The sequence below is a fragment of the Manacus vitellinus genome, unplaced genomic scaffold (assembly GCF_001715985.3).
Source record: "Manacus vitellinus isolate BGI_N305 unplaced genomic scaffold, ASM171598v3 scaffold_19_pilon, whole genome shotgun sequence".
NCBI classification, from domain to species: domain Eukaryota; kingdom Metazoa; phylum Chordata; class Aves; order Passeriformes; family Pipridae; genus Manacus; species Manacus vitellinus.
This window is the reverse complement of record NW_021939395.1, coordinates 5,719,614-5,745,570: the sequence shown is the minus strand read 5'-3', so window position 1 is coordinate 5,745,570 and position 25,957 is coordinate 5,719,614. Positions and strand designations below refer to the sequence as shown.

The 25,957-nt window shown below is 44.0% G+C and overlaps 1 long non-coding RNA gene across 1 annotated transcript in view; it reads right to left on the bottom strand.

The window, feature by feature from the left end:
- The window catches only part of LOC108639327, a 67,615-nt gene that overhangs the window by 25,263 nt on the left and 16,395 nt on the right, over positions 1-25,957 (bottom strand). The window contains exon 2 of the long non-coding RNA XR_001920387.2: positions 10,588-10,789. This is a non-coding gene — a long non-coding RNA (uncharacterized LOC108639327). The remainder of the gene's footprint in view (positions 1-10,587; positions 10,790-25,957) is intronic.

Below are 25,957 nucleotides of genomic sequence, written 5' to 3'. Positions count from 1 at the left end.
ATCCTCAGAGCTCTGTGATGATGAAGTTTCCATGGATGCCTGTAACTGAATCCTTATTCCTCTTTTCTCCAGAGTGTGGGTGGGAAGTTTTAATAGTTGTGACAGCATTTGGGGTATTGGTCCTTGGAAAATGATCACCCCACAGTGTTTGCAAAGTCCACCAGAGCTACCCATTCACTTGAGTAGATTATTCCTTTAAAAAACCCTATGACCTGTATTCCTGTTTTATGTTACACTGATACTGATGTATCTAAAATGTCTATATGCTAACTGCTATGATTATTCCACATAATGGTATAGAGCTTTATACTTATTTAATAGAAAACCAAAAAAGGTTCCAAGAAGACCCCAGTGGAGATATGTGTCTCCCAGTAAACTGAGGTATGACTATGATTTATTCAAATTAAATACAGAAATAAAGCCAAGAAAGTAATCAAAAGCATATTTAGTGGGCTGTCAGATGATTAACCAACATGTTCACAGAGCCAAACCTCTATATCAGTTTTTTAACTGGTTCATTAGTTTCTCTTGGCATGAACTAATTTACAAACCTCTAGCTGACCTTGACATTTGAGAAAAGCGAATTCTGACAACTCCTTTATTTGTATCAGGGAAAAAAATATTTGTCAGGTAGTAGTTTGAAATAGGGATTCAATTATTATTGCTTTTTTCCCCCCTTGAACTGGAATTACAGAATGAAAACATCGCTGTCCTCATACAGCACATACAGTTCTATGAAAATGAAATTGCTGTGAATTAAAGGAACATTTAATGCAAGGGATTCAAGTAGATTTCTTCTATTTGCCTGCAGTGACTAGTTATTTCAGAATGGCTTGGTTATGAAACTTCAGTCAGACGGAGCACCGAGTACGGAGCTCTGAAAGTACAGGAGTAAGTTCTGTACAGGCTCAGAACACTTCTCACCTGTACTAATAAAAGTGTCAATTGTGCCCTGTGCTTGTAACTTATTGAAGTGGTATAATGCTGGTTCTTTTCCTTATCTGAATGACACTCACTGCTATTCAAGGTAGTCTGTGCCTGTTACAACTAGACCCACTACTTGAGCTTTCTTTTCACGCATGGTGGTATAAAAAACTCCCCAGAAACTATGAACTTGAATTAAATCAATTTAATCCAGCCTTGGTCACTACACTCTTGGCAAGCATCTTCTGCAAACACTCAGTAGGTAAAGTTTCGTGAGAATGAGTCCAAGCAAAAACTGTGCTTGAATATATCCCATGTCCAATTTTGCCTTAGATCAAACCCTACTTTACAGAAAACAGAATATTAGGTAGCCTTGAGCAATGCTGAGTAACTTTCTTCAAACTTGGGACTTAATGCAGGACAGCCTGCCTACCCACAAAATTGAGTTTTTGCAAAACTAGGGCCTAAATTCTACAGTTGTTCAGTTTCTGCTCACATTAGTTCATATTAGACCTATTTGACCATAATTATTTTAATCATCTTGCATTTGTTATATTACTTTGATAATATAAAATCATCTTATATTAGTTTCTCATAAATATAAATTGCATTAAGAAGCCAAACTCTTCATTTCACTTAAGGTTCCTCTGTGACAGCATTACGCTTCCCTATCTCATAATTTACAAAAAAATCCAGGCACTTATGAACAAGAAAATTAATAATTAAGGATATAATAAATCATATATGCCAACTTAATAAACACATTAAAAAGTAGAAAGCACATTTCATCTCAGTGTAACAACCCAATTAAAATTTCAAGGGTAGCTTATGGTTGGAGGTGGCATTATTTCTACCTTGATGTCTGTGTTATCCACGGCCAGGCAGCTGTCAGAGCCTGGAAGTTGGGGGGCTTTTCTCCCCCTGCCTCAAGGGGCTGTTGAGAAAACATGGGTGATGTGTAGGAAGCGAGAGGTGAGAGCAGGGCTCGATCTCTCTTCTGGCTTTAGTATCTCCCTCAAGGACCTGTGGCAATGTCCTCACCTGCCATTGCCCTGAGCCGGCTGTAGATGAGTCTTTGAGTGTTTCTGGGTACACAGGGCCAAGTGAGGACATAGCAGAGCAGGCTGGTTTAGGGCACACAGCTCGTTTCCCCTTTCAGGGGGACATTGCAGCTTTCCCAAGCAGTGTGAGACAAAAGGCAGCCTGGCAAGCATACAGAGGGTTTGGGACATCATGAAAAGAAGGAGGAATATTGCCTTGGAAAGGCTACCAGGAATTGTTTTGAATCTACCGCAGCCCTTCATAAGTCTCATTGCTATTTTTAGATTAAAAAAAAAAAAAAAAAGTTTCAGACTCTTAGAAGCAAAAAGAGTGGCTAAAGAAGCTCCATATTTTGTTTGAGGTATTTCTACAATGGAAAAAATATATAAATTTATCCAGACAAAGCTTTAGGAAATATCATTGACTAATATACTTCTTAGGTTTAGCAGAATTACTCTTTAATTAAATCAGATGACTGTCACTCACTGAGAGCAGTGAAGCAGGAATATGCAAAGTACCTCTCCTTTTTGAACACGCTGTATGAGTTTCAGCAACAACACACTCATCCCCACGGGCAAACAAAAGCACCACTGCACACTGTGATACCAACGCTGCTGCGATGCACTGCAAGGGTCCCTCTCACTTATCTGGGAAGAGACTTACATTTTAACAAGCTGCTTGAGGCAGAAAGAGCCAAAAACATAGCTCCTGTTGGTCGCTGTGGGAGCTGGGGCTGGAGGGCATGGCCAATATCTCTGGGCCAGGGTAATGTCTTGCAAGAAGGAAGAGGACAGAAGCTGTAGGAAATCTTTACTGGATCCAAAAGTTAGTCACATGCAATAGATGTCTTTGTCACTGCCATAATAAATTATAGAGACTACATTCTCCTTGCACTGATGAAAAGGATTTCTTTTTTTATTTATTACTTTTGAACAGTTTCATTTTGCTGCAACAAATCACTCCAAGGCAGACATGGTGAGGACGATCTGCTGGCTAATTTCTGCCTTTCACAGGACTGTTTGGGACAGCTTTGAACAAGAGTTTCCAGTTCTGCATGATAAAGCATTCAGACTGAATTTAAAGATGAATCACTTTGATATCACACTTAAACCTTTTAAAGAAAGCTTGCTAAAAAGATTGACTGATGTGATCACTCCTAGGCAGCTGGACCATATTCCCACTTAGCAATACAGGTACAGTTCCAGTAGACACAAGAAGAGAAAGAAAATTAAATTTATGGGATAAACCTTTCTTTGTTACCTCACCACAACAACCCTCTTGGCCTCTACCTCAAGCCCCCTTCAGAAAGGAGCCTGAGCCATACACGTGTGCCAGGGTGTGCTGCCCATTTCAGAAACATTATTTTGGAAAACCCAACCAGAGAAACCCCAGATGGGAACCCTGATTGCTTGCACAGGGCAGCCATCCTCAACAGAATCTCCTCTTAAACATTCATCTCTCGTAAGCCCTTTTCATAAGCAGATGGAAAATGAGAAAGATAGCCAAGTGTGGCTTTGACAGCACAAGAGCTTATTAAAAATGATGGGGAGGTTACAAAGAAAACCACCTTATTAAAAAGAAAGGACAAGTCCTTTTGGGAGCCTGTCACTGCTCCTAATTCATCAGCACATTTCCCCTTTCTAAAGCAAAGCTACCTCAGCCCTCCTCAATGGGACGTGGTGCTCTGCGATGGCAAAGGGCTGCTGGATTCATTGCCTGGAGGTGGGCAACGAGTCCCTCATCCTCAGGCTGGCACTTGCATGGGCCATTAGCTCAATGAACCTCTGAGTAAATTGCAGCCTGACCTAGAAAACACAGGGACCACACAGCAGCAAATAGGTGGTAGGAGGGATGGGAAGGCCACTGTGTCCTGTCTCGCTGTGTGTGGTCAGAGCAGCACCAAACCCAACCCCTCCATGCAGAGCTACAGCCTCAGCAGCAGAAATGGGAACATAAATAACGTTGTGGCAGGCTGAAGGAAAAGTGCATAAACTGTTTAATACTTCTCCACAGGCAGGCTGTGAGAAGCTTGGATGACCAACATCATCTCCAGAAGATTTTTGAAATGAGTCAAAGTAACCTTATACGGTTGCTGAGTAGGGTGGGAAAGAGGGAGCTTCACAGCATGCAAAGCCAAGCCTGTCTATGGCTGCCTGCTGATCCCTGCCTCCTACTATCCCTCCATGCCTGGGATGCCTACATTGCTGATGGCGATCCTGAGACTTTCCAAAATGAGACCCAGCCAAGCACATTTCCACTTCCTGGCCACCAGCGAGGGCTCACTCTTCAGCCTTCACTGCGCCAAAATCCAACAATCCTGCCAAGCAATTTTTCGCTTCCCAGAAATTTCAAAGCACTTTAATTAAATTCTGCAAAAAAAAAAAATTAGCCTTGGAAATCCTTTCTGGTGCCCTTGAACAGGATCAGTTTTGAAAGGCTGCTATTTTATCTCCTCATTTGCCTGCAGTTTTGCTAGCCTGACTTAGACTGCCCCATTCCATACCTGCTCCCAGCCAAGGTCACGCAGCCCAACAGTTTAGCAGGGCTGTTGATTACTGCTGATGCTGTAACAACTCAACCGTTTCACCAGCTGCTTTCCAATAACTTCTGTTTTATCTTTTTCCCTTAAGTCTACATTGGGTTTTATTATTTTTTTCTAGTCTCATAAGCTGCTGCAGGTTAAATACCTTTCCCTCTGAATCAGGCTGTAGATCACACAGCAGAAGTTACCAGCAGTTATCAGATAATGCACTTGATCAGCCAAACGCTGCTCTAACTTATGGTTTCTGACAGATTAGCCACCATAAATTTTAATCACTCGGAACTACAATCATGCCAAGTTGGCCTTGAGCTGTGCCTGCACCCTGGGAAGGGATGACTAAGAGCAGTGTTTGAATGGTGTACACGTTTCAGAAGGGTCTTTTGGGAACAGGGGAATTACAGCCTTTACCTAAACTTGAAGATGTCATTTCTGAGATAGAAAGGGGAAGAGCAGGGAGGGTGTTTGCCATATAAAATGCAGATTAAAACCATATGATTCAAGCAAGCTCAGCACAAAGTCCGATGGTGTCCAATGGCAGATGCCAGCACAGGGACTTAGAGTTTGGTCCTGTCCAGCCACAAGACTCAATCCTGTTCCAAAACTAATTTACAGCTTTTAATCAAATGAAGCAGCTTCATTTCATTCAGTCCTCACCTCAACTATTGCAGTAACATTTGGTTTTTTTAAAACCAAATCATACATTTCAATTAAAAGGTATTTGGGGTTTTTCCAGGAGCTTCTGTTGGGTGTTGTTCAGGTGAGGAATCTCTGCCAGCATCAGAACAACATTCGCCCTTTAAGCCCCAGGACCCAGTATTTGGGTCCCTGCCCAGGTGCCAGGACCTGACATTTCCATAGGAGCACTGCCAGCAGGATCTGGAGAAGATCCTTAGGTGTAGGCTATGCAAATATTTCCAGCTCCTGTGCAGCTGCCAGAAGCAGCATTACTCACCCTCTGGTTAAATCACAATATTGTTTTACCTCACAGTACCATTTGAGAGCTCACATGAACCTTTGGCAGATGGCCATTTCACATTTCTTCAGTGCCGTAAACATGAAATCTGTCTGTTTGCTCTTGTTTCAGGCATAATCCCTGCAGTTTTACACCCTGTTCTTCTCTCTGGCATTTACATACACTCACTTACAAAAAGCAGCAGAGTTTAGTCTCAGGACATTATATTCACAGCTTTCAGCTCAGTAGCAAGAACTGTAACTTTCACGATACAGAGACCAGTAAACCTGTAAGGAGCCTATACCACATTATTAACTGCTACATAAACCTTACATTGCTCTCAAGTTAACTGAAAGCATCCTAAAACCTGGTGTCCTTTATGAAGTTTGCTCTGTTGTTTACTAACTGTGCTACAGTCAACGGGATTATTGGGCCTTTCCCAGCCCTCTCCCAGGGAAAAACTCTGCTGTGTTTCCCAGAGAGGAGGGGTGAAGCAGCCTCAGTCATCACACCCTCGCAGTCCTTAGGGCCATGGCTGTCAGCACAGCAAAACACTGCTGCTCTCCCCCAGCCCCAAAAGGCTCTCCCAGGAGCAGTTTTCAGCCTCAGACTCACCATCTGCCAACAAACATTGCTGTGCCTGTGCACAGCTAGATGTGCTAACACCGCTCTAAAGTAAATAAAAATAAAATCCCATTTGTTTTCTAACTGATAAGCTAACTCATTTTCAGAATCGCTTCCATAAAATCCAACCTGTGTAGGGGCCAAAGATGGAAAACATTCAACTGAAACCACCTTCAGTGTGATTGCCAGGCTGAGGAGTCACCGCCCTTGGCTAAAGCCCACCTGGCTGTTACAACCAGCTCCACAGTTCTGCCACAGACGGTCAATTAAAGCACCAGGCCTGAGTGGGAAAGAGTTTTCCAATCATATTGCATTTGAGACTTCGAAGATTTGCCACATTCCAAAAACGTTCAAAAACTTCTGTGAACTGAAATGTCAAAAAGTTCAAACTGGAGCCCTGAAAAATCACTGAACATTTTGATTTTGGCCTTGGAAGTATTCTTTTTCTTACTTCAAAAGTAGCAGCATTATTATTTCCATTATTTCAAAACAATTCTTTTTAATTTAAATAGCTGCCATTTGTCCCACACACTGTCTTAACATCTGAATAATAAAGAAATTTCAGAAATGCCAATAATCTAAATAGCTCACAAGCTTTATATTTTTAGTTTGCAGAGATTAAACATTCTTCACATTAATGAATCTTCTATGTTTTACTTCAGTTCATACATTTTCCTCCCTTAGTGAATAGCAGACCTCTCAGAAATCAACACAGCTTGTTAGAAAAAAGACAAAATGCCTATTAAATTATCAAGTGCATTTCTCATCAGAGTGCAGCCATCGTTCTCTACAAAGAAGCACTATAGCTTAATTGACTTCCTAGAAAAAGCAATGTTTAGGCAGATGGTACTGAGAATCATCTGAGTGTTATTCTTTAAATTGGTGTAGTTAAGTGATGGGGACGTTTTGAAAACACAGGAAGGCAACAGTGGGTGCATCACAGAGGCTTCGTGCCCGGCGTGATGGGGCTCAGTGCCCACAGCGAGACATGGAGCTGGGCAAAGAGCAGGGACTGCTGGATCAGATCTGGGGACAGAGAGGTCTTTGTGTAAATATGGTAAGTGAAATTTATCAGAAAAGAAAAAAAAATTCCTGAAAAAAATAGCTCGATAGCTTCCATCAAGCTATCAAATAAAAATCTACGAAAATGGATTCCTAAGGATCTGAGGGGGTATGGAGCTGGCAGGCTGTAACTGAGCCAGCTGAGCATCCCCGAGCACCTGCATGTCCAGTTCAGAGCAGGGCACTCAGAAGTTTGGATGCTGGTGCAGGAACCCAAAGCAATCCCTTGAGAAGCCTGCGTGTCCCTCTGCCAACATACAGAAATATCCTGAAGCATCTCCTGACAAAGAACAACCTCTTTACTGCTTGTTCTTCTGAAAACTGGAGGTGCTGCAGAGGTAAATTAAGATTTAAAGCAGGAGAGTTAAAATAGAAATCCTATTACTGAACTTTCCAAGGCTCATTCCTAAAGTGAATATCAATACTCTGCTCATTAACAGACTTCTGTGGAAACAAAGCCCATTTGCTTCAATTCTTTTTAATTTCACTCTCGTTATTTCGGTTGTGCATTCAAATTATATAAAAAATAGAAATAAAAATAAAAATAAATCCTGAACAGTTCTAGGCTTGTGACTTTTGGAGAAGTGCTGATATTGATGATCATCTCCAGAACTTTTTTCCTGTGATTAAGAAAATGAAAAATGTTCCTTCAAGCTACAATTCTATTAAGAAGCTTTTCAGAGTAGGAAGGATCCCTACCTTTAAATTATTTAGACTTACTCTTGCTGGGAAATTGAGCGGTAGAATCAATGATAGGTAGAGAAGAACGAGAATATTTTAGGATCAAGGGCCATCCTGCCCTTTTTCTGCCGCATTTCACTGCTGAAGCTGCCAGAAGAGCCTGTCAAGCAACTAAGCACGTTGCTTAGGACTGTCTCCCTGCAAAGCAGAGAGGAAATCCTGTAAATGGGATTTTAAGAGCAGTTGGAGTCAGACTGCAGCTGCTGAAACATTTCTCTGGCAACATGACAGCCTCAGTGAGCGTCAGGAGATGCACCCAGCCAGCACAGGAGCTTAAGCTGGGAACTGGTAATGCAGGCAGGGTTACTGAGACAAGACAACCGGTGGCTTGTCTGGTTGCCAAACCACCCATGGCTTTTATGATGTGCCAAAACAAAGCTTTTAGAGTGGCCTGGGGAGCAAGGTGGGAAGGACCCTGGAAATTACTCCAAAAATCTTCCTCCCCAGTGCACTCCACAGCAGCTTTGGCCACTCCAATACAAGTCTGCCCGGATAAAAGCCACACATGGCTTTGCAGTACAAAAGTTCAGCTACCTGGGTTTGCAAGATAAGGGCCCAGGCACAGATTCTTCTTCAGATTGGATGTGCTCTATGTGTTAATATGTGGGTAAACCCAGCGCATTGCAGTCAGGTCTTGTGGGCGGATGCTGAAGGCTGCTGGATGCAGGTTGAGGAACAGTGGGAGCAATGCAAAGCTTCCCTTGCTGGAGCAGCAGCCAAATAGGTCTCACTGCTCTCTGCTAGGATGGATTTAACAGCAGTGGTGCCACACACTCTGCCCCGCAGTATTGGAGCATGCACCACAGCAGGGAAGCAATGCAAAAGATGACACACTTTAAAAAGCCTCCCTCCCTCTGCAAATCTGCCTGGGCTGTGGTGAAACATCAGAGGTGACTAAAAGCTGGCACAGAAGGCTTAAAACACCTTTTTTTTAACCTAGCTTTGCCCTATCTACTGGTGACGCTTACAGAGTGCCCATCTATGTCAGAGGTCATGGAGTCTTGGACGGAGATTGCCAGGACCTGACATCCAGGCTACTTTCTTCATCCCAAACCCCAGCAGGCAACACTTGCCAAACAGGGTTTTCCTCAAACAGGAGCTCTCCCATCTGTGACAGCAGTAACAAAACACAGGAGAAGCACCATCTGTTCATCTAGATGGGTACCAGCAGTACCAATCCTCACCACAGCAGTTGTAGCCTTTAATAAATACATAGAACTCTTTTTCTAAATATTGGAAATATTTAGCCACAGAATAGCTATTTCAGCAGGATTTATTATTGTTTATGTTGCACCAACAGCCTGCCTTCCTAACAAGCATCCCAGGCTGGTACCACAGCTTGTACAACAGCGTTAAGTGAGTCCTGTAACAAATCCTTAGTGCTCAGCTGCCCACTCCTTGCTCTGTGCCCAGGGCAAGTGGGAGTGTAAGATATGGTGAAGGTGCTCCTGCTGCAGGCATCCCCACCAGCAGCCTGTAGAGGAAACAGTCCTCTCCAGAAGCCTTCCCCTATAGCTTTACAGGCTGGATCTCACAGGCACCTCACCTATCCTCAGCCCTGCATGTACAGCCTTCTCCAGCACCACCTTTTCTTTGACCCCAGCACTCCCATTGCAGGGAAGTTGGATCATTTTCTAGTTTTACAAGTGTCAGCAAATGCCATACAGGCTGTAGTTATTTTGGAGTAAAGAAAAATGAAGTCTCATCCTAAGCTGCCAGGGGTGCTGTCTGCATTCAGCCTCACCGGCCAGCCAGGAAACAGAGCAGAGTCTGTCCTGTAGCCTTGTTGCTCTCTGGAGTTTCTGCTCACTGATTTTGGCCTCTCTGGAGTTGGCTGTAAGACAAGTACTGTTTTAACGTAACCTTTCCTGGCAAAAGCAATTTGCCCTGAATAGGAATGTGGGATTAATAACCTAGCCTTGCTTCCTGAATCTTCTCTAGAAACCACACATCAAAAGTAGTCTCTGGTAGCACAGAGAAAAACAAGTATGTTGAGGGTGTCACCCCCAATCATTCCATAGTTTGGAGCAAGTGTGGAGCATTACTGAAAGGAAAGTTGGGTCCCAGCACCCAAAGCCAGGAGCCGTGAGACCAGCTGTGCCCTCAGAAACTGCTATTTTTCTTGCTTTGCTGACAGATGGTACCTCAGTAGCTCTTGAAATAAATAACATTTTGTTGCCTGAGCTACGAATGCTGGCGTGAGCTTTAAGATAAAAAGAAAATACCCACATATGGAGCTGTGCTATGAGTCTGCTTTTAAAGACACTGGAAATTACCAGGGAAAGGGAGGGCTCCAAGTGTTACCTTTCCATTGACAGTAGCAGGGATTGCTGAATGGGGCTCTCTCATCTGACAGATGCTGAGCAGGGCTGGTTCCACGAGCACATGATGGCTGAGCAGGGCTGTATCCACCAGCCTGCTCACTAATGACAGACCCACCAGATCAGTGTGTGGGCACTGCCTCATTGCTGTTTTAGTCAATAAACCCCACTGGGTGAAACTACCAGCATGTTTATCACAAATAATATTTGACAGGATGAAATTAGCACATAGATGCTCTTATGTTGGTTAATGAGGTCTGAAATATCATCCTATAAATCATCAACAACAGCCACCCGGTGACAGACTGACAAAAAGAAGAGCAGACGGTTACAAGGCATGCACACCACTGCAGTGACAGGGGTTTAAAATAGCAGCGTACCTTTACGCAGGACAGCCCTGATCAGGAAATAATCAGGTGTGTTCCCTGGTTGCACAGCTGCCCTTTTAAGCAGACATCATGCTGGGCAGCTGGAGCACAGCTCAGAGCTGCTGAAGCCATCGAACTTTCCACCACATCCAGGTGCAGCACGGCAGGTCCTTCAGTTGCACTGTCGGGTAAGAAAGGCCTGGTTATGTTGTCCCTTCAACAAAGAAAAAGAAAGTTGCATTTGCAATGGTACAATAGGTTAGAGCTGGGTTTACAGAGTTCAACAGAAAGACAAGGCTCTGTGTGCTTTCCAACCCTGACTGGGCAAGCACCGAGGTTATCGTTCTATTAAAGTGCCCCACTTTGGTACCTGCAAAAATAAAGGAAAATCATGGCCAGTCTGAAATTGTTGAACATTTACAAGAAATGAATACTTTAATTTGCAGTATTTATCACCCAATAGAATCTCTCGTTCTCGTGATTTAGGAGGCAGTCAGGCTTCCTAAATGTACAACTATTCTTATCCAAGGTTTATGGTAAACACAGCAGGAGTGAGTAAATTATTACAGCAATTTACATTTACTGTCCAGTATTTTTTATTTAGGAAGTAAATCTACTTGGAAGACCACCACAGGTAGCAGGAGAACAGGAGGTAAGAGCATATGGGAGGCATCACAACCCCACCCCACCTCCTGTGTACAGCTGAATCACAGTTGCAAGCACATCTCTGCACACAGTTCTCTTCATAGCTGGGCTTGTTTTACAGGCACACACATCTCCTGCTTTAGCACCCAATTTACAACATATTCAGTGTTGGGAACAAATTCCAGGATGCTACTTATTTATTGATTTTATTTATTTATGACCTCCAGTCACTACCTGGAGTTGTATCCAACTATTCTAGATGGCCCCCTCCAACCTGCCCCTCCTAGCAAGCATCATAATCTTTTCACAGAGGGTAAATAAGCCCCTCCTGACCTGTTTCCTCACTCAGACAAGCACTTTTCCACAGAAACAGAATATTCTTCCCTGTAGGCTGGGTTCTGAGAAAGGGGTATATTGTAAACATTTAATATATGACTAAACACTGTGTAAAAATTATATCCCTAAGTCTTTTCTCACTGCTGCTTGGCCTGTGCTTTAAATTATCCTACGATGGAGTTATAAAATATCCATACATATTCAAGCTTCTCCTAATTTGTAACCTACTACAGTCTGCTGTATCACTGGGGTTTTTACTTCAGCTTTAACAGTGCTCATTTGGTTTTCCCACCTATGCAAATGTGCTGCTAGCAGTTCACCTCGCCCCTGTCATTTCAGAATTTAGTACCATTCTACAACAGTGTAAGATTTGCTGTGGTGAGGGAGCTGGGGGTGTTTATCCTGGAGAAAAGGAGGCTCGGGGGGACCTTATCAGTCTTTACAACTGCCCAAAAGGAGGTTGGAGTGATGGGGCTTGGTCTCTTCTCTCAAGCAACATGCAATAGAGCAAGAGGAAATAGCCTCAAGTTGCATCACAGGAGGTTTAGATTGGATACTAGGAAGAAATTCTTCACAGAAAGGGTTATGGAACAGGCTGCTTAGGGAAGTGGTGGAATCATCATCCCTGTAGGGGTTTAAAACCCATGTAGATGTGGCACTTGGAGACAGGGCTCAGTGGTGGACCAGTGCTGGGTTAATAGCTGAACTTGATGATCTTTTTCAACCTAATTGAGTTTATGAATGTTGACAATAACAACAGCTATATTTACCTATTCCTTGCATTTCCCTCAGTACTTTGGTATTTTAAGTCATGTCAACTTCAGGAACAAACCCTCTAGGCTGGATGCTGCAAGTATTTCCCTCAGAACCAAACAGGAAATGTAGCAGAATGTGTGCAAATTACTCATATTCACCAAGGAAATAACTGTGTCCTGAAAATTTGGGATGAAGAAATATCTCACCTAATAAACAACACTCATTTCTGCAAAAAAAGAATAACCCACTGATGCATTGCATTATTTCAGTGTAAGATTATAAATGCTGTCCCCACATTATGGGAAAGAAACATCATTTCAGGTTTCCAAGAGCCAGCACATTACAGCAATGCCTGTGAATATTCCTCCTACTCAGTGAACTGGGAGTTAGCTCTGAAGGAAACCAAACATAACCAGGTGTGTAAGAGACTTTGTCTGTACTCTGAGTGTTGTTTGAAGCTCCCTTGCTTGGCACTAGTAGATAACAAGAAACTTAATTAATACCAGCAGTTACAGTAAACCTCAGAGACTTTGACCCTGGAGTTGATCTTAAGTATATAACTGCTTATCATACACCAACAAGCTGATCAGACTTCTCACATGAACTACCATAGAAAAACAAGAAACCTAAGAAGAAAATAAAAACGTGTGACATGTAAAGCCACTGCTGAAGTGTAGAACTTCAGATAGGGGCAGAGCTGCAGAAGACCAGGTACATCAGTCTCAGCTGATGCAACTCTGTGTTTGGTAATCCCCTGGGAAAGAACTGGCATGGGAAATGCTTGACAGAAAGTGTGTGTTCTGATGAGTTCATTTTGAGAAAACACGGCACTCGGGCTTTTGGGACATAGGTGGGAACTAACTTACAGTGCCAGGGGATGCTTGGACTCGTTATGGTAAATGAATTGGCAGCAGTGGCAGGAAACATCTTTGAAAAAGCTGGGCGCCGGTTCCAAGTGTGAGGCATAGAGCAGAGAATGTGATCTGGTCACATTTCTTTTACATCTAGACATCAAACTGCCTTTCAGCCCAGAAACAATAATAAATTTTGCTCAGTTGCTTGCTCTGTTGATACCACCTCATCACTTCCAACACATAAAGTGCAAGTGATGGCTTTGCTGCTGCAGTCGCTATCCTTTTACAGCACTAGTTATATGTTATATGCTGTAAGATTAACCTGCAAGCATTCACTGAGAGTCTCTTAATGCAAATAACCCACACCTTGCAGTTATTCCATGAAAAATATTACATTTGCAAAAAGATACAGGGCTTTAAAACATTGTCACAGCTTGCAGTCGATGAATGCAACATTTTTCTAAGTCAGCCTTGTCATATAAAGCAGACACTACATTCAAAGAGACAGCAGCCTGCCACTGTTAGTTTTAGAGGTAAAAAAATAGGAAAATTTTCCTTGATGTAACACTGGAAAGGAAGAGAATTCTGCTCAAATCACCATTACTGTGCATGCAGTAAGGGTAATGAATGGCAGCTGCACTTCTCACCAAGGTGTACCCTCACTTACTAAACAGAGTGCTGCAGAGATCACCCAGCTGGCACAGAGAGGATCTTTGCTTGGCACACAGAATGTGGGAGAGTGCCTACTTCCCACTTGCCTGGGATTGGGAAGGCACAGCCTCAGTTCTCACACCTGGGATGCCACTGCTGCAACAGGCCTGTGATCCCCTACCTGTCCACTGGTGTTTGGGATGTGCTCTGACATCACTGGTCCTTACAGAAGTCTAGGATTCAATTCTTCCATCTGGCCTTCACAGGGCTTTCCAAGGGCTCCATCCCCCAGGACTGACCACTGCTGTTTTGCAAAAGCCACATCTCTAAGTGTTTGATCACCTAACCCCAGACAAGCCTTAAGATCACAGCAATTCTCAAAGCTGCAGTGACTGCATCTGCTAGTGGGGAAAAAAGCAATTACTCCAAGCACACTAATGGCAGAATGTTCAAGCTGAATATTTAAGGAGTTTAAGAAGCTTATCAGGGATCTCAGTTGTGTGACTTGTTTTCAAATTTCCTCTGTAAGTCATGTGTCAAAAAAAAAAGGCAAATAAACAATGAAAAAGATATTGAAAATATTATTTCAGTCAGCAGTAAAATGAAACAATGCAATGGAAGATTAATTTCCCCTCAGAGCATGCTGAGTGATGACACAAATACTCATTTCAAAAGATGCAAAAGGCATTGTGCCCCAAAAGATGGAGCATGATTATGAGTGTAATGGGTTGTTTAACTTGATAAAGTGCCAGTTTCTAAATAGAAACTGTGCTTTAAATATTTAATCACATTTTGAACAGTCTCCCATTTTTTCCTTGTCTAAAAACAGACAACAAAAAATTACATTTTTCTTTAAGCATCCAAAAATGTTGATACAGTAATTAAGCAGGAGGAGGAAGATTTAGTTAAATGTAAACCTATTTGGGTGCCTTATAGTCAAAGCAGAGAAGCTTCAGTGCAGATCCCAGTCCCTTATTAAACACATGCCACCCGATAATGGGATTTGCCTGTGCCTTTTGACTTTCCAATGGCTTACACACCTACGAGTGAACATGTCAGAGCCTTTCCCTTGCATCCCCATGGATCCAGTGTCTCACACCAAACATCAGCGTGGTACCACTGCCACAGCCTGGTGTCCTCTCACTGCTCTTGCCCAGAGAAATGAAAGCTCTAGCCTGAGGCTGGCAACAGGACATGCCAAACAGGCTGCATCCCACTGTCTGTGCACTAATCCCACCAAGAGGGGACCCTCTGCCCCCCATCACACCCTCTACACTGCTGCCCTCTCCCATCTGCTTTAGTCTCCATCAGTATTTCACTCCCATCTCATCTACAGCCCCCAGGCAGCTCAGGACATCCCCCGGTTGTCTTTTCTTCTGCCCACATGAACATGGAAAAATCTATGTATTTCCATCAAAAGATACTGCAAACACTGAAAAGAACTAGAAAGGAGATGCAAACATTCCTTTTGGAACCCAGGCCAAGGCCACTGGCTGCTACTTTGCCACCTTGAAAAGGACAAGGTAAAAGGGGGATGGCAAGAATGTCTGAGGGCCCCTCCAAGCCACAGGGAACCCCAACCTGCCTCTAAAGGATCTGGGTGCCCAAACACTGTGGGAGCAATGAGCTGATGGCCCAGGAAAGGCTCCTGGTTGCTTTAGCTTTGAACCCACCAGGGTTGAATCACCCAACCCTGACATGCCCACACTCACAATGTCACTCTGTTGTCCCCTGTCAGGCTCCGACCAAGGACCAGGGTACATCACAGTAGCCCAGCTCCAAATCCCAAGAGGCCTTTTCTTATCCAAGTATTCTGCCCTCTCCAGTTGCCACCTCCCATGAGAGAGAAAAGCTGCTGTCCTTTTCTCTTTTTTTTTTTTTATCCCAAGGCCACAGCATTGCACTTTGAAAGAAGGAAATGCCTTTGTGGCTGGATGTTTTACATCCCAATGACAGATTGCAGATCCCTGACTGCAGCAAGCCAGCGTCCCCAACACGTGCCTCCAGCCCCACTCCGGCAGAGGAGGGATGGGAACAACCCCTCCAGCAGCCACAGGGCTCAGCTTTTTGCAGAGTTGGGTCCTTGGCAGCCGGGAACAAATTAACATTCAAGTGAGTCTGTTTGGATAACAGAAAATACAAAACCTCCACATGGCAAGTGATCCCTTTTAGAGCAGCATTACAAGCCTGGCAGCTGTCCAACTGGCACAGTAGCTCTGAACAGCGAGCACACACCACTTAGCTGGTGATGTGTAAAGGGCACCTCTTAACAATTCCTGCCTTGAAAAACTGTCTTGTGAAATTTTCGAGCTTGGGTTGTATTCATACATCACCCAAATCTGCTGTATATCATTCAGTGCAGCTATTAGTTCCAGGCTCTAAATAAATCTAGCAGCTGTGTCACTCACCAGCAGTAACAGTGTGACACTTCTCTTTTCAGTTTGCCTGTTTTCCCTTCTTTTTGGCACAGAGGGCTGGTTGATGAAGTTATGGATACTTCCTACAGTGACTGTTTTTGCATCCTTCATTGTTTTAGCTGTCAGAAGCTCTCTGTATCTGAAGCTATAAAACTCACTGCATCTCCATCTGTAGATTAAACTTTCCTAAAAGCTCCCTTTTCCAATCCCATTTTCACTAATTCCCTCACTGAATCAAACTCCACAGTCAGCTATCTGAGGTGTGCTGTTCCTTTGTTTTATCACAGAATATCTGAGCCAAGCAATAGGTACCTCACAGCCCAGTCTGACTTTTCTTGAAGGGACCTCTTGGGATCATCTCTCTCCTCCACTGAGTTTCATGGGCATAAAGGAGCCAATCCAGATGGAAGAATCCTCCTCAAAGTGGTTGCCTCGAGACAACATCTCCTTTTCCAGGTGCCAGAACACAAGAGAGAGTAAATATTCATCTTGGAGTCCCATGTAGATTTGACTTGCCCTTTACTAGGGGCTACCACTTTTAATTTTAGACCTGGCAGTTCTGTGGAGAGGCATACACAGGCACAGAGCATGGCAAATATGGCTTTTCCTGCAGGAAGATGCAACAGGAGAGCATCAAGCACAGCATGGCTCCTTCTCTGCCTCCCTATGCTGAGCCCAGTCTCAGCTCTCCCTCTAGCACCCTTCCACAACCCACAGCCATTGCTCTGCAGGGATAATACATGTGAACTATTTGTTGCTGATGATGGAAGCAACAAAAGGGAGATGGATTGCAAGGGACACTCCAGACCAGGGTGTCAGGGCAAGACAACCCCAAGGCAGAGGGGACAGTCCACAGCAGCCTGCCCAGGGCAGCCACGCTGCTGGAACAGGGCAGTGCAGTTCAGACTGATGCACTGTGCAGCCCATCCCCTTTGCTGCCAGATGAGTCTTGCTCTTTCCCAGTAGGTTTTGCTTGGCTTTGCACTCCCACTGCTAAAAAGCAGAGTCCTTGGGAATTTCACAGATCAAACACAATCAAAAACCAAGCAACCAACCCAACCTCCAGCAGTAGTTTATTTTCCCTGAAAAGAGGTGGTGAGAGGGATTTGGGACAAATTCGAATTTCATTGCTGTCAAAGGGCTGCAGAACCCCACAAGAGCACCCTGCCATTTACAGAGGAATGAGAAAGAGCTAACATGCATGGGCAGAGATGTAACTCACCCACTCAGGTGTGTGATGCAGTCATGGAGAGTAGCTCTGGAGACCTCCAACCCCTGGAGCATATGGACAGAGGGAACCATCATCATTTAGAAAGGCTGCTGGGAGCCCAGGAACTCCAAGCAAGGAAATTGGAAGCATGTTCTTCTGTAGGTCAGGTTACACTTACACTCACCATACTCACCCCATTGATAATAGCAAGGTTTCCTGCAGGATAAATTCCTGATTTGTGTGAGCTAGAGAGACAAAATCTTCCCCTCATGTTTTTTTTTTCCATTTTTTATCTTACTGGGACCTTTTTCACTTCTGATCTCATTGCTTCTATTCTGGGGCCCATTATTTTCTCTTGGCTTGCAGCTGTCCTGACAACAGCCAATTTACAAGATCAAAAATGCAATGTAAATGAAAAAAAAAATAACAACTAGCAATCTGAACAAAAGAAAAAGTCTAATGAAGCAACTGTATGCAAATAAGCAAAATACTGAACTACCTTACTGGCCTGATCGAGGCTAACAGGAACGTGTTGGGAACAGTCAGAATCACTTGTGTTTGTAGACATTCAAGCTCAGGAGGAAAGTTTATTGCAAGAGCTCTTTAGGAATGGATTTAGAGCACAGAGAGGGTCACACAGGGTAGTGGCACTGATAGGACACCCAGGTCTGGGTACACACAACCAATGCAGAAGCCACTCTGCTGGGCTGGGGAGGACTGAGCTCCTGGGGAGGGCTGCCTGCACAGCTTGGTCCCAGGCTGCACCACCTCCCAGAGATGGATTTACTCCTGGGACCATATTTGAGCTTATTTAGCTAAGTGCATCAAAAGTAAAAAATAATAGATAAAACCATCAAGAAATGTAAGACAAAATTAGTTAGGATAAAACCTGTCTGATGGGTGGCATTATAAATACTTAGGAATAATCACAACCCACCCAAGACTATTTTCAAAGGAAAGTAGCTCAGCTTTGATGCCTTTGCAGTCCAAGGACTTTGGCTTTTTGCTTAAACTCCTTCCATTGTGTTTCATGTTTTCTCAGGGGGAAACACAGGCATCAGAAAAACACCCTTTTTAAATAGGCTGCAGCTGAAGAGATGGTTTCATCTCCCGTGCAGAGATAAGAAGTGCTTTGCTTTTCAAGAGGTTGAAGTAAACAAAAATCAGCAATCAAGGGATTCAAAGTGCCCAAAGAGTCTTTGCTCACTGCTTCTCAGCACTGAACAAGTTCTATTAAAACCAAGAAACCCAAACCAAGCCACAACCCCAGAATCACAACAGACATTCAGGCAGTCATGCTGCCCTGTCTGGCTACTAGAAGAAGAAACGACATAACAAGAAGAGATGCTGAAGTGTACTTTTCCCCAGGCAAACAAAAATAAAAGCTCTGTGAAAGTCACATGCAAGACCTGCACCCTGTGGAGTGCAGTGAGAGCACTGCTTGTGCTCACCACTCCATCTCTGCTCCCCACAGTCCTGTATGATGATGTATCAGGAGCCCCAAGGCTTTGCTTCCCTGGGAGGGTGGATGTTTGCCTCCATTCCCCTGCTCCAGAGGCATCTTGCATCTCCCTCATGAGCTGTGACCATTGCTCACCCTTCTGTCCCACTCTCCTTGTGGTGGTGGAGGTCTGCTCCTGGCCCTCCAGTGTCACTACCTCCTCCCACATGACCTGACCATCACCACAGCCCTGCTAAGGAGGTGGTAGAGCCAACAGCACATCCCAAGGCCACGGGTGCCAGCCTGCCCACAGAAGCCTCCAGCCTCTGGCCCCGTGGAGCGCTCAGACAATTCCCAGTAGCCCTCCCATGAACCACCAGCATTAGGCTGGAGGGCACACACGGGTGAAGGGGCAGGGTGATGGCACTCGAGGGCTCAGGGGCAGCTCTCAAACACTCAAGCAAGGAGCAGACTGTGTCTCAGGAAGCACTGCACATACTTGGCAGGGGCCAGAAACACGCTGGCCACAACACTTAACTTATCAGCAACAGACAACTCTGCAAGCAGCCTGCAGACAAGCTCCTGCGTAAATCACAGAGCCTCAGGCAGGGTGAGGGGACCCCATCCACAAGGTTCAGGGCAGTGAGGTGCCTTTTCCCAAGCAAGGAAGGGATGCAGACAGCAGCAGCAGGGACAGAACAGCCCCAGGAGCAGCATGCTGGGAGGAGGTATCTCAGAGACCTGCCTGCCATCGCTCCAATCCTGCCAGAGGTAGACTCTGGTTGCTAAGTCCAGCATTTGTGTTCTACCTTTGTATTTTCCTCAGGCTGGCCATATTCATATTTCCTTCATGGAAACACGGCACCCAGGTTTGTCCCATCTCCTCACAGTGTTTCCACATGCCTGGTAAGTTCATATCTCACAGACAAACCTCAGCCACTGCTGCAGACTTACAAGCCACTGCATCCAGACGGTCCTGGGAAGGCAGCAGATAGATACAATCCTCTCACTGCTGTAGCACAAAGGCTACAGAGTAAGTCAAGCCCTGCTTTATCATTCACCACAGAATCTACTTCTGCATCTTGCAATAATAGATGGACTTTGATATTTTTCATGATCAAATGGATGTGTCATGCAGGACCCTTTTAGATAAAGGGACTTTCAATAAAAAGTTTTTTCTAGTCCTGTAAATGATGCCATTATTTGAAATAGTAGAGTTGCTAGCAAACCTTTGTCGATCAGCATTTAATGAACAAGAACATGAGAAAACTACTACCACAATTATCTGCTGTGGTAATTTTACCTTTTCTAAGTGAATGAAAAATAAAGTGACAAAAGTTATCCAAAATTTTAAGTGAAGTCTTGTAGCCCTCCCACAATTAGATGATGCTACAGTTTCCTTTGACTGCACAGATGACAAGAGGAGGCCACCCTGGGGTGCACCACCACATGCCTTGCATAGGCAAAAAGAAAAGAGAAGCAGTTTTACCTACCACAGGATGTGGGTACAGCTGTTTTGGAGACAAGGACCGGACCTTGTCTTCACCAGCATCAGTGAGCTCCAGTGAAGTGCCATCAGGTCAAACCTGGTGTGTCAACCAGAAGAAAAATATCAGCTCTATCAGTAATCTGTGGTCAGAGTCAGTCCTCTGTGTGGCAGGAGGGCCCATGTTGGCCCAGAAACACTGCAAAGCTCCCCAAAGTACCCAGAAGAACAAGAACATCCCCTTCCAGCAGCATAGGACTGTGCTAAGCTGGAAAGGGGTCAGTGAAGGGAGTCTCCTACTCAGTTGTGGCACCTGTGATACAACATGAATTAAAGATGACTACACTGCTGCCTCCCAGGAATGCCACCATGGTTATCAAGGCAGTGCTGCTGCAGCCAGCAGGGCACCGAAACACTCCAGACTTCTGCTCTGCAGTGAAGTCTATAAACCCAGTGACCTGACACTCTTTGACAGGCAGAGGAGAAGACATCCAGCATATTGAAGCTGTTAACAAGAGCCATGGAACAACAAACAGCATCGTGATATGAAATTAAACTGAAATGCAATAAAAGTCCCACACGGGAAAATATGCAGATCGACCTGAACTTTGTCACTTTGCTGAATTACAGCACACTTGGTGACAGGGATTGCTTTTCAACTGGAAAGTAACAGATTTTTCTCTCTGATGTTGCTGAAATCTGGACGTAAAAAGCAGGTTTTTTGGGAAGTGACAGTGGAAATACAATAGAATTTCTAGAGGACATCTCTTCCTTTCATTCAAAGGGATATTGGTTTTAAGGAGAATTGAAGTTTTAATCAAAGATCTTTCTCATGTTTGTCAAAAGCAGGGAAAAGTGACAACCGCTTGTTGGCTGTTGGCTCATGCTGAGCCAACCCTTTGAATATTATTCCAGTTGATTAAATTTGCATTGCTAATAGAGGAGAAGCCATATGCCTCGCACACCTGTAGAATACAGCTCTGGCTTGTGAAAGGTTATTAACACACTATTGTGTTCTGGCGAGGAAGGGTTTTATCAGAGAGGGATGAAGAGCTGCTGGGGGTGCAGAGAGTCTCCCATTGCTGCTCCCCTTCCACACCATGCAGGTGCTCCCTGCATGGCTCACCCCACAGCCAGGTACAAAAGCGTAGCAGCAGGAGAGAGGAGAAAACTGCCTTTCCCTGGGCAAAAGCCTTTCAGCTTTAGCAGGGAAGTGTGTATCAGGGCAGCACGAAATCTCACCTAGGAAAAAAAAAAAAAAGAAAAAGAGCATGCGAGAGATTTAAATCTTATGGAATGGCTTATAAAGATAATGGAAATGCTGTTCCCTGTCTGGCTTCAGCTTAGTTTTAAATGTCTTCGGTGGAACTGAGGAGTTTGTTTTTCCCATTGTCCAGTTAAGGATTTTGTCATCACTAGAGATTGCTGAAATTATTGCTTTCTCCTTCAGGTTATATTAAAAAAATTAAACAGACTACTCCTACTCCCCTTAAGACTCTGTAGAGGGATTTTATCCTGATTGAAGCGTTAAAAATTAATGCCACTCAGACAAGTCCCTTTGGATTCTAAAGACTGCAGCTATTGCCTGTCTCCTCCAGGTATTTCAGTCGACATTATCTGTAATTAACATTACATGTCTTAGCCACTGGCTTTTTGTCAGAGAATTTTCAGCAGTGTAAATGGGAGCCAGTCCTGCCTCCTGTGAAAACCAGCCTCAAATGCCAGGCAGATCTAGTCTTGTCCTCTCTCTGGCGTGCAGCCTTATTAGCAATGAAGCAAACACTATATTGAGACAATTTTGTGTGCATATAACTTTCCAGACTATGGATTCTGCTAGGAATCATCTCCTGATACTCACTCCCACGCCTGCCATACCCAGGCTCAGAGACACCATTTGCTTTTTCCACTTAGAAGCTGTTGCCTGGGGAGAGGACAAAGCATTCCAGGAAACCCAGCTGAGCTCACTCTGTGTTCCATACAGGTGGGAATGTGTTTGGTCTCAAAATCTCTGTCAGGAACTCCCATCCACCACCTAAAGAGCCCTGGGCAAGCATTACTTTCACCAGTTATCAACCCCACCGACCCAGCCCTAGCATTTGGGAATTACAAGTTTCACTCTCTCCTGAATTTCCAAAACTTTATTGAGCTAACTGAGAACCCTTTAAGGACAGCCAGGCATAGAAGTTCTTCACAGCAGTGTTGCAGAAAGCGTGATAAAGAGACAAACACGAGCTGGTATTTGCTCACGGGTATGTGTGTACATTCTCCTTATTCCATGGGTAACTTTGGACAGCCAGAAGGATATAGAAGCCTGAGTGCATTTTTTCCCAAAGCATGCTGATAAATTCTGATGCAGAAAAGAGGATCCAGCAGGACAAACACTGCGATTTGTGCAAAAACATAGAGGAAATACCTGCTGTAATGAGTTCAGGGATGAGTCCAGGTAGCAGCATTTGAAGCACAGCCAAACAGTGCTGGAGAGCAAGACTAGAGTGGCTCCCACCACGGGGACTGGGAAGGAGCCCTGTGAGGCAAAGGGACATGGGGAGGGAGGTGCAGTGGCTGCAGATGCCTCTTCTGGCCCAGCATTTGTGAAAATCAGTGCTTCACTGCAAATACCTAAGGAAAAACTTGGTACATGGGACCTTTAAAGACTGAGGAGGAGAGCTGCCTTATGTCCTACCCATATTAAGGCATATATTAAACTGCCTTGGTCATCCCTGCACTGGCTGGAGTGAGGTGGCATTGGTTGCATCCTCTTCTGATGTACTGTGTTGGTCCCTTTCCACCTGCATTTCTCTCTTGGTTTTAAAAACACATCTGCATCAAGACAGTTACTTCCTACTGTGATGCCTGGAATCACAGGTTGTCTTAAATAAAAGACTTTTTTCAGAGCTGGCAAGAACACTGTTACTGCAGTCAGTTTGTCAGAAAGTTTCATTTGGGTTCATTAGCAATTTGCCGGTTTTAATTCCAAAGCGATTTAGATTTTGATAAAACTTGCTGTCAATTGCTCCCAGAAATGTCTGAGGTGATAATTGCCATTTTTAAAATATTCTTCATGGAAGCTTTCATTTCAACTTATTTGTCAAATTATGAGGTGCTTTTAAAATCGACAAAACATTTTTCTTTTTTTTACATTTCTAAAACAAAAATGTCTGGGACAACAGACAGGACAAGGGAGGCAGGGCTGGCATGAAATTGCTTTAAATAGTCCAAGTTTTTGACCTTACAAGAGACAGAAATGTCAAACCCCTCAAAATTATTAGTAGGACAAGAAATCAAACCACCCAAAGGAAGCTATATTGATGTCTCAGTGTCCATGCAGGGTTCACTGGAGCATCAGCCACAGTCAAGAGGATGTTGTTGGCTACCTGCTTTTCCTAGAGTTCAAATGACTGGGCCACTCAAGCACAGCTGAGATGCCTCCTCCTGTGACAGCCTAGCCCAGCAGCCAGCATGGCTCAGGAGACTGATAGGGATGCACAGGCTATTCCTGTTGTCTTTCCTGGAGCTGTAAAAGTGGCTGTGTGGTTGGAAAAGGCTTGGGCAAAGGGCAAGCAAAGGGCAGCTCTGCTCAGTGTTGAGCAGGGCACAGAGCACAGATTCCTACCAGCAGCTTTATTCTAAGCTTCCACGGTGTTTACTCCTTCCCAGGCAAGAGAACAACAACCAAGGAAAGCAACAATAGCCACATAATTGCATTATTCTGAAAACAATCAACTTTCTTCGGTAAAGGAGTATGTTACTAACATAAACATACAGGACTAAGCGCAAGATTAGGCTCCAAGGTGATGAAAAATGTGCAAGGACTCGAAAACAATTCCCTGCAGAACAACAGAGCCTTTTCCAGGCTCAGCACTGACATCCCACATCTGGGACAGCTCATTAAACACCACCTACAGCACAGAGCAATGCCTGAGCTGGGGACAGGAGCAAAAGCTTAGTGGAAGACAAGAAGTTGGAGAGGTAGTCAAGGTGAACCAAGACAGTTCAAATGGGGTGGGATGGAGAAGCCATTGGCACAGGCAGCCTTAAGAAACAGCTATCAACGCACAAACACATCCCTTTAAAACCAAGGCAACCCCTCCCCAGCCACACTGCACAGCAAGCTCAAGGACATGTGGTGTGTGAGCACACAGAGCTCTGCTCTCTAACTTGGAGAGGACCTTGAAGGCTCTGTTTAAATTTAATTTATAGACAAGAAACCCAAAATTTCTTAAAAGAGCACATCAATAAATTAGCTTCAAATTCTGCTGCCTTGTCAAGGATTAGCAGTTTAATCCATTTCAAGTATGAATTGGGAATTAGAAAATAGTGCTGAGATATTAATAACAAGTAGTTCAGTGTGTGCCCTTAATTTGCTTAAATTTAAAAGGGCTGGTAGGAATTTTTATGCAGTGGAGCTGAGCAGAGAGCATAAAAATGTCTTAATGGCACAACATACCTAGAGTTTCTGGGCTAAAACTCCGTTTTTCTACTTCTTTCTACATCAGACATTTGTTGGCTGAACTTGTTAGTAGCTGAGGTGTATATCAAGAGGAATTGAGTCAGTATAATTGACTGCTGTGGACAGAAGTAAACAACTGGGCTTTGGCAGCAGACTGCACCTTCAACTTTTACCTTTAAACCAAAGCATCCTATCTTGCTCCTCTGAATCTATCAGCAGGCTTCCCAGTTTGACAAACTAATCAACTTGACTAACTAGTCAACTAACTTCAGTCCCAAAGGCTAAAAAGCCCAGTTTTCCAGAAGGGGCTAAATATGGTGTCTCTACAGCATGAATAACAAAAAGGGATCTACACTTTAAATTGGAGGTGAGTCTGAAACAGACATTCTCATATGACATGAAAACAATTGTTTGCATCCATGCAATGCTCCCTCTTTAGTCAAAATGTGCATTCAAACATGTAATGTAAGGACCCCTATATTCTGCACATATGAATGCTGTTAATGCAGAGTGTGTCTGCATAAGTTATGGTATACACAAGGATAAAGAAGTGAAATCCTACACATAAATCAATTTAAAGGTAAGATTGATCCGGGGTTAAGGGACTAGCCTTGGGTTTGGAACACCAGGGCTCACCTCTCTCCTCTGTAGCTAAATGTTCTCACAAATGAATCCTGCAGGCTCCTGCAACCCACTTCTCCTGCAATGAAACAAGGTTACAGAAATGTTGCAGCCCAGTCCAGAGGTTGTTGCAAGGGCAAGCACTTCCTAGATTGGGAAAATTCAGCTATGTGTATTGAACAAAGGATAAAAAAAAGTGTTCATTTCATATGTAGATAATTTTTTTTAGGAAAACATTTCCATGGGGCAATATACACCCAAGTTCAGGAGATCAGTTTTCTCCTAAATTCAGCAGATTTTAGCCTTGGCAGATTGACCACTCACAGACTAGACACTGACACTCCCCTTTTGGGATCTCCACACCAACCTTTGTGGAAATTCATGGGATGTTTATTCCCAGCAATGTCAAAGGAGTCACTTTTTCCATCCCTTTAAAATCGACATACAATTTCCAATTAGCCTTCAATTAAGTGCTAAAAAACCCCACACTGTGAAAGAGAAACTATGCTAAACTT